At 40.4% G+C, this 11,253-nt stretch overlaps 1 pseudogene; it reads right to left on the bottom strand.

The window, feature by feature from the left end:
* Positions 1–3,145: 3,145 nt before the first annotated feature.
* Positions 3,146–3,688, bottom strand: LOC124520059 (ADP-ribosylation factor-like protein 1; annotated as a pseudogene).
* Positions 3,689–11,253: the final 7,565 nt, after the last annotated feature.

Genomic DNA, 11,253 nt, shown 5'->3' with positions numbered 1-11,253 from the left:
TGATCACGTGGGGCCAGTGGGCATAATTAACCCTTTCTAATTACCCTAATTAGCCTTTCCAGAATCCTTGGAGTGTGGACACTATCTTTGCACTCTCCAAAGCTCCGGAGTGCCAGTACCTACCGCAGGGAAGCTTTTACATACATCTGGTGCTCCAGATTTTATGTCCACTGCCTTGGTTTTTGGGACTGCTGCCTAGGTGATGCCCCTTGGTCATCTGGCTCTGGGTGCCAGGGAAGGAGGGTGGGCTTGTGTTCTTGGATCCCGTGGGATTGTGACAACCAGATAGAGTTCTTGGCTGGCTCCACCCCCAGGACACTGCACAGACCGCAGAAAGAACACACGGCCAGTCTATCTGTGAAAGAGGCCTGTTTGCTTGTCCAGAAGCTTCAGGCTTAGGAGCAGGTTTCATGTCTTGCTCGTATCTCCCAGATAGGCGTTTATGCACTCTCCTAGAGCCCCAATTTTTGCCAATTTCTACTGCCCCAATTTCTACTGCTACCCAGAGGAACTCCAGATCACCTGGCTCTGGTAGGCAGCAGAGTTGACAGTTGTGGTCCTACAGGACTGTATATATATTCAAACTTTAAAAGCTTCTCGCTGACGGTCTGGCTTCAAACAGTCTGCCTCTAGGTGTGGAATGTCAACCTTCCCTTTGGGACACTGAATGGGTTTGGCACACTCTCAGCTACAGGGTTGAGGATATATTAAAGATGTGACAGGCTGCTTAGACAATCACAAATGTTTGAGAGAATACCTAGAGCGAGAGCAGGGTGAAATGATGAGGTCCATCACCTATACAAGGCCACTCCTTTACCACCGAGAGGTGGTAGAAACCAACAGAGAGTCCAGAAAAATGGAGAAAGAGAGATAGGTGCCAAAAGGAAAGAATAAGATAAAAGCCCAGGGGAAAACCTCAATTAATGTAGATAAGTAATTTACCTGATAAAAAAAAGCTCAAAGAAGTTGTCATAACAATGCTCACTGAACTCAGGAGAAGAATGAACACAGTGAGAACTCAAACAAAGAGAAAATATAAGTGCCAAAGCGAATCAGAGAGCTGAAGAACATAATAACTGAACTGAAAAATAAATCCATTCCTGCTTAAATCCCAGAAACATGGGACGACATAATGAAAAGCCCAATGGTCTAGAAGTTAGTACTTCTTCAGTCCAGTCATCAATTGCTCCTGAGTTAGAACATGCCTCTTTGTCAATTGGGTGTTAAACCAGTTATTATCTTACATGCCTCACAGAGTTAATACACTTTACTTTGAACTTGCTACCAAATAGTTCCTAGGACTCTATCTGTAGTTCGTCCCACAAATAGAAAAGTAGGCTAAAGACATACAGAGAAGTCAACCAGGACAGAAGACCATGTTCTCCTTTTGCTTATGGTCTCTACCATCCTGCTTTCCTTCCTTCCTTCCTTCCTTCCTTCCTTCCTTCCTTCCTTCCTTCCCTCCTTCCTTCCATGTGTCAGGATAATTGGAAGAATTAGAGACACTTGTAGAAAAAAACATGTTCATGGTCTATTTCTCTCCTTCAACAAACAAAAAGCTATGAGTTCTGCTTTATCACATCCAGTATTCAGAAATTTACATTTCAACGTTGAGGCACTCACTGCTAAGGAAGCATAACCTATTGAATGCAATGATAGCCCATACCTGTTGCTCTGACCTTCCAGCTCCTTCTCCTCAGGTACAGCCCATTAACTTGACACCATAATTTATTTGCCTATGAGAGTATCTCAGATATCCCAAATCACAGGTGTGAAGTGTGCTGTGAAGAGCACAACAGCCCTGAACTCCTAAGACATCCTAGACAGCCTAGAAGCATTGTGGGTAGGCTAGTCCACTATGACTGTGGGAAATAAAGGATTTGGCTTGAGAAAGCAAGCAGGAGTTGTAACTGCCAGCTGCCATAACCAACTTCATCACAGACTGCCCCAAAGGAGCAGAAGTTGTTAGCTTCTCCATGGACTCCCAGGAGAGGTTTAGCCTATGGGGAAAGACAGGAAGTGAATTCTTTCTCAATAATCTAACTTTGGCCACCACAGGGTTGGTAAGACATTCCCCCAAGGGCTGAGAGACGGCGTCCAGGGGCACTGGAACTCCTAGATCCATCTTCAAGCTTCATGCCCTTGCTTTATCACAGGGCTGTTAGTCCTCAAAAATCATCAACTCCCCAAGCAGTTGAAGTCCCACCCCAAGCAGGAAACTGCCTGCCCAAAGGCAACACAATCATGATTTTTTTAATGCATAATTGCAATTCATCTTCACATTATTATTTAAATTTTTTGATAATACAGCCTTATTCTTATTAGTATCTTAAGATAATTATTAGTATTTATACAAACAAGCTGCAACTGCTAATTAAAAAATAGGGTTTTTTTAAATTTGTTATTTATTTTTGAGAGAGGCAGAGTGTGAGTGGGGGAGGGGCAGTGAGGGGGAGACACATAACCTGAAGTAGGCTTAAAGCTCTGAGCTATCAGCACAGGGCCCAATGCGGGGCTTGAACCCAGGAACCATGATATGATGACCTGAGTGGTGGTCAGACACTTAATGGACTAAGCCACCCAGGCACCCCAAAATAGGAGGGGTTTTTTCCTCAATAAGAGTATATTTTTTTAATTAATTAATTTATTTTGAGACAGATACTGCACCATGCGTGTGCAAGCACGAGAGGGAGAGAGAGAGTCCCAAGCAGGCTCCACCCTGTCTGCACAGAGCCCAATGTGGGGCTCGAACCCACGAACCATGAGATCATGACCTGAGCCAAAACCAAGAGTTGGATGCCTGACCAACTGAGCCACCCAGGCGCCCCAAGAGTACATTCTTTACAAGGACACTATTTGAATAAGAATTCCATACAAATAGAATATATACTTAATGCAGGAAAGCAAGGAAGGATTTTACATTACACAAAACATTCAGTTGGTTCAATCACCGTGAATGAGGCTTCTAACCAAATACTGTTTTTTCCCAAACACTTATTTTTTATATTTATTATAAATATTGCAGTCAGTTCAGTATATGCCAACAATCACGCCGTTTTTAATATTTAGTAGCGTGAAACACACTTACCTGTTTCCAAAGGGATGTGTGATGTGGGCTTCATTTCAGAGGGCAGAAGTGATTGAATTACTGTCTGCTCTTTAATGTTCCAACTAACCATTCCATTGTCTCATCAAGGCCAATGCCTTTGGTTGCTCAAGTTTTTACTCTCTTCCATTTCAGTCCTTCCACACAGGTAACCCAAGTGAATTTGTCATCTCTGAGAGAGTCATGGCTGTTCCTTGTCCTGCTTCCTTGCAAACGCCACTAAAAATGGCTTTTCTCAGTCCTTCTTCCCCCAACATGGCATCTAACTCTCAACACCAACTGGGTCCCTGTCACAACCGTCCACTACAGAAATGACTACATCTGTGCTTGAATAATAACATCTAAAGTACGGCCTGATACTTACTTATCTGTCCTCCTAAATCCCAGACTTGGAATTTAAGGCTCTTGTATATTACTGTGTCAACTTTACATCCAATAGTAGGAATAGTAGCTACAACTTCTCCAACCTGCAATCTGCACGAAATCATAGTTTTTCCTGGCCCGTTTAATGCCCAGATTAAAAATCCTCGTTTCCCAGGTTCCAAACAGACTGGAAAAGATACTGGAGAAAAAGCCACCCATGATGAACCACCTGGCGGCCCTTGTGGGTTCTCGGAGACCCGCCCGGCTCAGCAGCGCCTCCTATTGGAGCCTTGGCGCCACCACCTCCGCTCGCCTTGGCCTTGCGGCTCCAGCTCTGGCTCCAGGGCGGTGTCCTTGAAGTCCAGTCCACCGGCAACTTCCACACAGAAACCGCTAACACAGCCTTATTTTGACTTAAACTCTTAGAGGTGTTCTTTCAGGCTAACAATTTCTACCTTTATTTCAGCTCAAAATATTTTTGTTTTTTTTTTTTAAAGCTATGGTAAAATGAGTAGACTCAAGTACCATATAACTCCATTCTTGGGGACGGCATGAATACCCAGATTTTCGTTTTATCATATATCTTCAGAAATCACCAGGCCACGTGAGCACTTTAAAACTTTTACTGGAAATGAATGCACCAATATACTGTGGTGGGGCTACATTGATTTTCATTTTATTCTTTATGCTTTTCTGCATTTTCCCAATTTTCTAAAGAAAAGTTGTTATGGAAGCTGTAACTACCTTTTGAAAATATATACATTTAATAATATGAAATTGCTATTATATGGAACATTCTAGAAAAAAAGATGAAAGCCCCAGCAGGGCTTTCTATATGTCAAAACTACTTAGAAGGTACTCAGTACACAAGTACTCTAGATCTCCTCAGGCAGCAGTTAAGTAAAAAACTTGAATTCACTAATTATAATAGAAAAAAAAACTGAATTATAGAACAATTGATGATTTGTCTAAGATGGACAGGTACTCTTGGGCACTCCTGGGGGGAGGAAAAAAAAAAGAACCATGTGTAACTCCTATTATTTTGACCACTCCACATTTTGCTCCAGAACTTTCTACATCACCATTTGAGAGAGCATGGTATGGAACCACTCTGAAAAAGTCTTAACTTCCCCACCAGCTTTCCTTCCTTTTTCTTCTTAACAAATTGAAGTTTGCCTTCATCTTAATTATGCAACCAATGGAAAGACTTAAAAAGCTATGTGATAAAAAGTGTTGCTGCTGGGGCGCCTGGGTGGCGCAGTCGGTTAAGCGTCCGACTTCAGCCAGGTCACGATCTCGCGGTCCGTGAGTTCGAGCCCCGCGTCGGGCTCTGGGCTGATGGCTCAGAGCCTGGAGCCTGCTTCCGATTCTGTGTCTCCCTCTCTCTCTGCGCCTCCCCCGTTCATGCTCTGTCTCTCTCTGTCCCGAAAATAAATAAACGTTGAAAAAAAAAAAAAAAGTGTTGCTGCTTTTGTTCCTCAGAACACCAAATAATGAGTCTATTATTTTCATTGAACTGGCAATTGGCTTGACTTGTTTCCAAATTGGCTTTTCTTGGACTTTGGCATCATGTAGAAACAACTTTAATCTAACAGGCGTTTGCAACTAAACGTAAGATTATTGACATACCTGCACAGGAAACCCAAAAATTGGCATCCTGATGAAAAGGATTCATACATTTTTATAAGAATAGGTAACACTTAGAATTTAGGATGTGCCAAGTGGTATTAGCTCCTTACATGTACTAACTCACTTAATCCCTATAACAACCCGAGGAAAAGGCATATCAGTATCCTCGTTTCATTTTTTTTTAATGTTTATTTATTTATTTTGAGAGAGAGTGAGAGTGAGTAGTGGAGGGGCAGAGAAAGAGGGAGACAGAGAATCCCAAGCAAGCTCCACACTGTCAGCACAGAGCCTGATGCTCTGAGCTCATGAACAGTGAGATCATGACCTGAACCAAAATCAAGAGTTAGATGCTTAACTGACTGATCCACCCAGGTGACCCTCATTATCCTCACTTAAAAGAGAAACTGAGACACAGAGCAATTAAATAATAGCTAATTAGTAAAGCAACAAAGAGTTGATCTGAGGCAGCACTGGTCTGAGACCTGCATTCTTGACCAGTAAGCTGGAACTGCACCATCACCCTGCAAACACTGCTCTGGTTTATCCATCCCGTTGGTCTATCTAATGTAGTGATCAGGACCATAAGCTGTGGCATCACACTCAGGCGTTCATGCCCAGCCTGCCACTTACTGGCTGAGTATCCTTAAACAAATTACTAAGTAAATATCTTTGCCTCAATTTCATACCTAACTTACATGATTGTCATAAGGGTTAAATTAGATAATGTTTGCACAACATTCAGCCAGTGTAACCGAGCACTGAGGCTCCTATAAATCGTTCTTATTAGAATTATATCTCCTTTCTAACATAAATTTTGTCCTCAAATATAGTACAATGCATTTAGAATGTTTACAGCCAGAAGAGAAACTTTCAAGGAAGAAGGCAGATTCCTTGTCTCAGAACTGAAGAGGAGTCAAAAGCCAAGATTTGACTATAGTTGGAAAGTTTTGCAGATCTCAAGTGAGTAGCACTTTCATCTAGTTCTTTTATTTCAGGGCACAGGAAATACCCTTACTGGAGTATTTTCAAGCTCTTTTTTTGCTGCCAAAAGGCAGAAACACAAACAATGCACTGCTTGTAATCCTTGCCTCAAGAGATCTGTGAACAAAATGAAGAAACAAAGAACTGGCAAGAAGGACTGTGCTGGACCAGTTCAATACTACACTTCTTTTGGACTGGGGAAAAAAAAAGAGTAATTTCTTCCATGGGAACAGCCAGTGCATATTATTCTAGTGAAAGTACTTAAACACACAGAATAGAGACAGAACATAAAAAAAGAGCAAATTGTCTTAAGGAAAGAATGAACTCCTATGGGAAAAAGATGCTCTCTTTTACTTTTCTACCAGGAAAGCAGAGATTAATGCTGAGAGGGAATCTCTAGCTCAGGGTCTGGCATGGAATAGGTAAGGAGGTCAATTAACATTTACTAGATGAGGAAGAGAAGAATCTTCTACACAACAACCGAACCTTCTTTCAGGAAAGACAAGTGTGTATTTGCTTTGATTTGCTCTTGGACACATTCAACTGCAGTCACAAAGAGAGGAAGTTTGTTTATAGAAAGCTAATGCCAACATTTTAAACTATTTTCTCTATAAATATATATTTCAAAGCTTAAAATTTCATGGATAAGAAAATTATTTTCTCTTTTGAAATTACTCAACTTTGCATCTTTGCTGAATAATTCTTAAGACTGCTGATTATGCGAGAGATCAGCAGAGATGATGGTTACAAAGCAGATCAAATAGTTTTTGCTCCCTAAAACCAACCTAAACCTGGTGTTTGGGACTCATAAGTGGCTCAGTAGGTTGAGCATCAGACTCTTGATTTTGGCTCAGGTCATGATCCCAGGGTTATGGGATCAAGCCCCACATGGAGCCTGCTTAAGATTCTCTCTCTCCCTCTGCCCTTCTCCCCTGTTGATATGTGTGCTCTATCAAATCCAAAAAAATAAAAAATTTAAAATTTAAACCTGGTAATAGTGATGGTCACTTTTATGTATCATCCTGGCTACACAGTGGACCCAGATATTAGGTCAAACACCAGCCTGTCACTGTAAAGGTATTTTTTTAGATAAGATTAACATTAACATTAATCTCTAGACACTGAGCAACGCAGACTACCCTCCATAAATTTGGTGGGCATCAACCAATCAACTGAAGGCTGAAAAAAAAAGACTGAGGCCTAAAGAAGAGGGAATTCTGCTTTTAGGCTACCTTTGCACTCAAGCTGTAACACGACTCTTCTCTGGGTCTCCAGCCTACCAGCCTGTTCTGCAAATTTCAAACTTGCCACCCCCAATCACATAAGCCAATTACTTAAAATAAATAAATCCCTTTCTCTTTCACATATATATATATATATATATACATATACATATATATGAAACAAATTATATAAAATTGAACAAATTACATATAAATATATATGTATCTACACACACATACATATACACACACACATATAAATACACACATCCTATTGGTTCTGTTTCTCTTAAGAACCCTGACTTATACAACAACCTTGTGAGTTGGCTCTCTGAGCTACCTTCATCAGGGTAGCTCTGGCAATCTGGCCAGACATAGCTGATCTTGGCTGATCACTCACACAACTGCAGTCAGCTGAGTGGTCGGGTGGGGGCTGACTCGGAATGACTCATCTCTACTCTGCATGGGCTCTCATCCTCCAGCAGGCTACGTGGAGCTTATTCACATGGCGGCTGGGCAACCTTCCTAGAGAAAACAGAAGCATGCAAAGCCTCTGAAGGCCATAGCCTGGAACTTGCACAAGTCACTTCTGCGGCATTGTGTTGTCCAAAGCGAATATAAGGTCGGACCAGATCCAGGAGCGAGGAAAGTATGCGCTACTTCCGGATGACAGGAAGTGGGAAGAGATCGTGGCAATTTGCAATCTACCACGCAGCTGAGTTGAAGCTCACAGAATGTTAGTGGAGGGCAGACCATTGCTGCAGTGGTTAATTTGCCGGATAGACTATAAAAGGTGAATAAGATGTTATGCTTGACCTAAAGGAGCTTACAATTAGTGAGAATGAGGGAGGGATAAGAATAACAACAATAATGGGAAACAGTGGTACATGCAATAAGTGAAGCCATGCAAGCCCTAAAATGGGAAATTCAAATTGGATCAAGTGGACAATAAGACTTCCTGGAAGACCTAACATTTGAAGGATTATAGTTAGAGAAGTCCATGATAAACTAATGTGTATGCCTGGAAGAATACCAAATTTTCATTTAGGTAATTAGGATACAAATACTTTTTTAAGTTTATTTATTTTAAGAGACAGAGGGGGGGGGAGGGGCGGGGGGAAAGAATCCCACGCAGGATCCGTACTGGCAGCACAGAGCCAGACACGGGGCTCAAACTCACAAACCGTGAGATCATGACCTGAGCCAAAGCCAAGAGTGGGATGCTTAACCCACTGAGCCAGCCAGGTGCCCCAGAATATATTTTATTAGTAATTTTACGTAGTGATGAATAGAGTTGGTCTTTGAGTTAAAAAGAACTCTGTTGGATTCTCGGCTTTGCCACTTACTAGCTAAGAGAAACCTGGGTAAATTATTTAACCTCTTTGTTACCTAAATTCTTATTGTAAGATGGAAACAAAAATAGTATCTGCGTATTAAGGTTGCTATGTGTGTTAAGTGAAGTGTATGTAAAGTTCGACAACAGGGTCTGGAGCATAGTAAGTAAGCATGCAATATGTTATTGTTACACTTTTTCTTTTCAGCATTCATTATTGCTTATTTTGTTTTTTAAACTCCAAGAGAGATAATTATCAAAAAGTCTTTTTAGTGTTAGAGTTACAAGAGTTAACTGCTTGGATAATTGTCTCTCTTGATCTTCAAAAAAAAAAAAAAAACAGAAAACAAAAAACAAAAAAACAAAAAGAAAATCCTTTCTTGAAAGGAAGAGGTAGTCTATGGCTGCTGTCCAGGACAGCAGTGTTCAATGTGAGCTCCACCAGCCCGTGGATGTCCCCAGGATCCTTTCAGGGTTAAGCAAGTACTATTATTTCATACTTAGACATATTTGCTTTTTCCACTGTGTTGACACTTACACTGATGTTACAATAGTAATGACAGGTAAACTGCTGGGTAACTTAGCACAAATCAAGGCAGAGGCAGCAAACTCTGCTAATGATCACTGTATTTTTCACCTGCAACAACTCATAATGGAAAACATGTTCAGTAGACTTAGGGATCACCTTAAAGCAGCAAGATACGTTATCGATTTCACCAAATTCTATCCTTGATGAAACCAGAAGCATACACAAAGCACTTCGGTTGTACGTTGAATTCAGATAGTTGCTTTGAAGAAAATTACTTGTGTGACTGTTTGAGTTGTGAACTTAGCTAGACAGTTTTTTCCAGGGAAACAATATTTGTAGTTGAAAGAATGGCAGACAAAGTATGGTGGTTCAGACTTGGGCATTTCACATACATGTTCACAAAAATCCAATGAAGTGAGTCTGTAACTTCAAGGAAAGTGTTTATTGCCAACATTAAATTTCCAGTATGAAAGCTTCCCAATACCTCAAGACTTTTTTTTTTTAATGTTTATTTACTTTTATTTTGAGACAGAGAGAGAGAGAGAGAGAGAGAGAGAACAGGGGAAGGGGCAAAGAGAGAGGGAGACAGAATCCCAAGCAGGCTCCATACCATCCACACAGAGCCTAATGAAGGGCTTGAACCCAAAAACTGTGAGATCATGACCTTAGCCGAGACCAGGAGTCAGATGCTTAACCAACTGAGCCACCCAGGCACCAGCCCCTTGAGACTCTTCTAATGAGATAAGTGATGATAGAAATGAATGTGATTTTGGAGTATTATATTTTAAAGTGGGACAATACTTGGGGGGTATGCATAAGTTATAAACCAATATTTTTGAGATGACCCATGTATAATATTACAAAATCATGCAAGTATGACAATTCCATTCAAAGTTCAAGCTAGAACGTAACAGTATGAAAGCTTATGGCTAAGTCTTCAGATTCCACATTCCAACTGACTTTTAAGAAGTTTCCACTAGCCAAGTTTTGGTAAACTATCAAAGAATAACGTACAAAATTAGGTGAAACGCTTATTGAAATACTCTTCTTTTTCTAATTGTATGTCTATATGCGGCCGAGTTTTCTCTCATACAACCAAAACCATTTATCACAACATACTGCATACAGAAACAGATAGGAGACCAGATGCCATCTGTTAATCAGACAGCAAAAAATTTTACAAAAATGTATAGAATAATTTCATTTTTCTCACTAATATTTTTTGTGTTTTGGAAAATATAGTTATTCTTATAAAAATATTATTTATTTCAAGTGTATTGGACTTACAACTTTTAATGAGTTATTAAATATTTTTAAAATTTCTCAGCCTAATTTCTAATATAGTGAATATAGATAGCTATAACCAATAAGTGCAAAAGCTCTTAAGGGTCCTCGACAATTTTAAGGTATGTAAAGGAATCCTGCAAACAACTTTGTCAACCATTGATTCACAAAACATGTCACTACCATCTAAAAGTAGTTACTATGGGGCGCCTGGGTGGCGCAGTCGGTTAAGCGTCCGACTTCAGCCAGGTCACGATCTCACGGTCCGTGAGTTCGAGCCCCGCGTCAGGCTCTGGGCTGATGGCTCGGAGCCTGGAGCCTGTTTCCGATTCTGTGTCTCCCTCTCTCTCTGGCCCTCCCCTGTTCATGCTCTGTCTCTCTCTGTCCCAAAAATAAATTAAAAAAAACGTTGAAGAAAATAAATAAATAAATAAAAATAAAAAAAAATAAAAGTAGTTACTATGGATTATAGCTTTCATTGTCAGTCTCTGTCTACTAGAATACAAATTCTGTGAGGGCAAGGATTACTCTCTTTTGTATTGCAAACACCTAGAACGTTGCCCAACACATTGTAAGTGATCCATGAACTCTTGATGAATATGTTAATTAATTAAGATGTCCATTGAGGTTTGTGTGCAAAGATATTTACTGCATTATTGCTTACAATAGCTTAAAACTGGGAAAATATAAATATCTACCAATGGGAGACTGATTAAGAAAATAAAGGTACCACAACACAATGGAAACTATGTGACCATTAGAATGTAAGTTATTAAGATAATCTAAGGCTATGAGAAAACATTCA

Source organism: Lynx rufus, unplaced genomic scaffold, assembly GCF_022079265.1.
Source record: "Lynx rufus isolate CCGP_SWC_20201006 ecotype Redwood Valley unplaced genomic scaffold, mLynRuf1.p SCAF_3, whole genome shotgun sequence".
In the NCBI taxonomy this organism is placed as follows: Eukaryota; Metazoa; Chordata; class Mammalia; order Carnivora; family Felidae; genus Lynx; species Lynx rufus.
The sequence above is the reverse complement of the archived record's forward strand: the minus strand, read 5'-3'. Positions and strand labels throughout refer to the sequence as shown.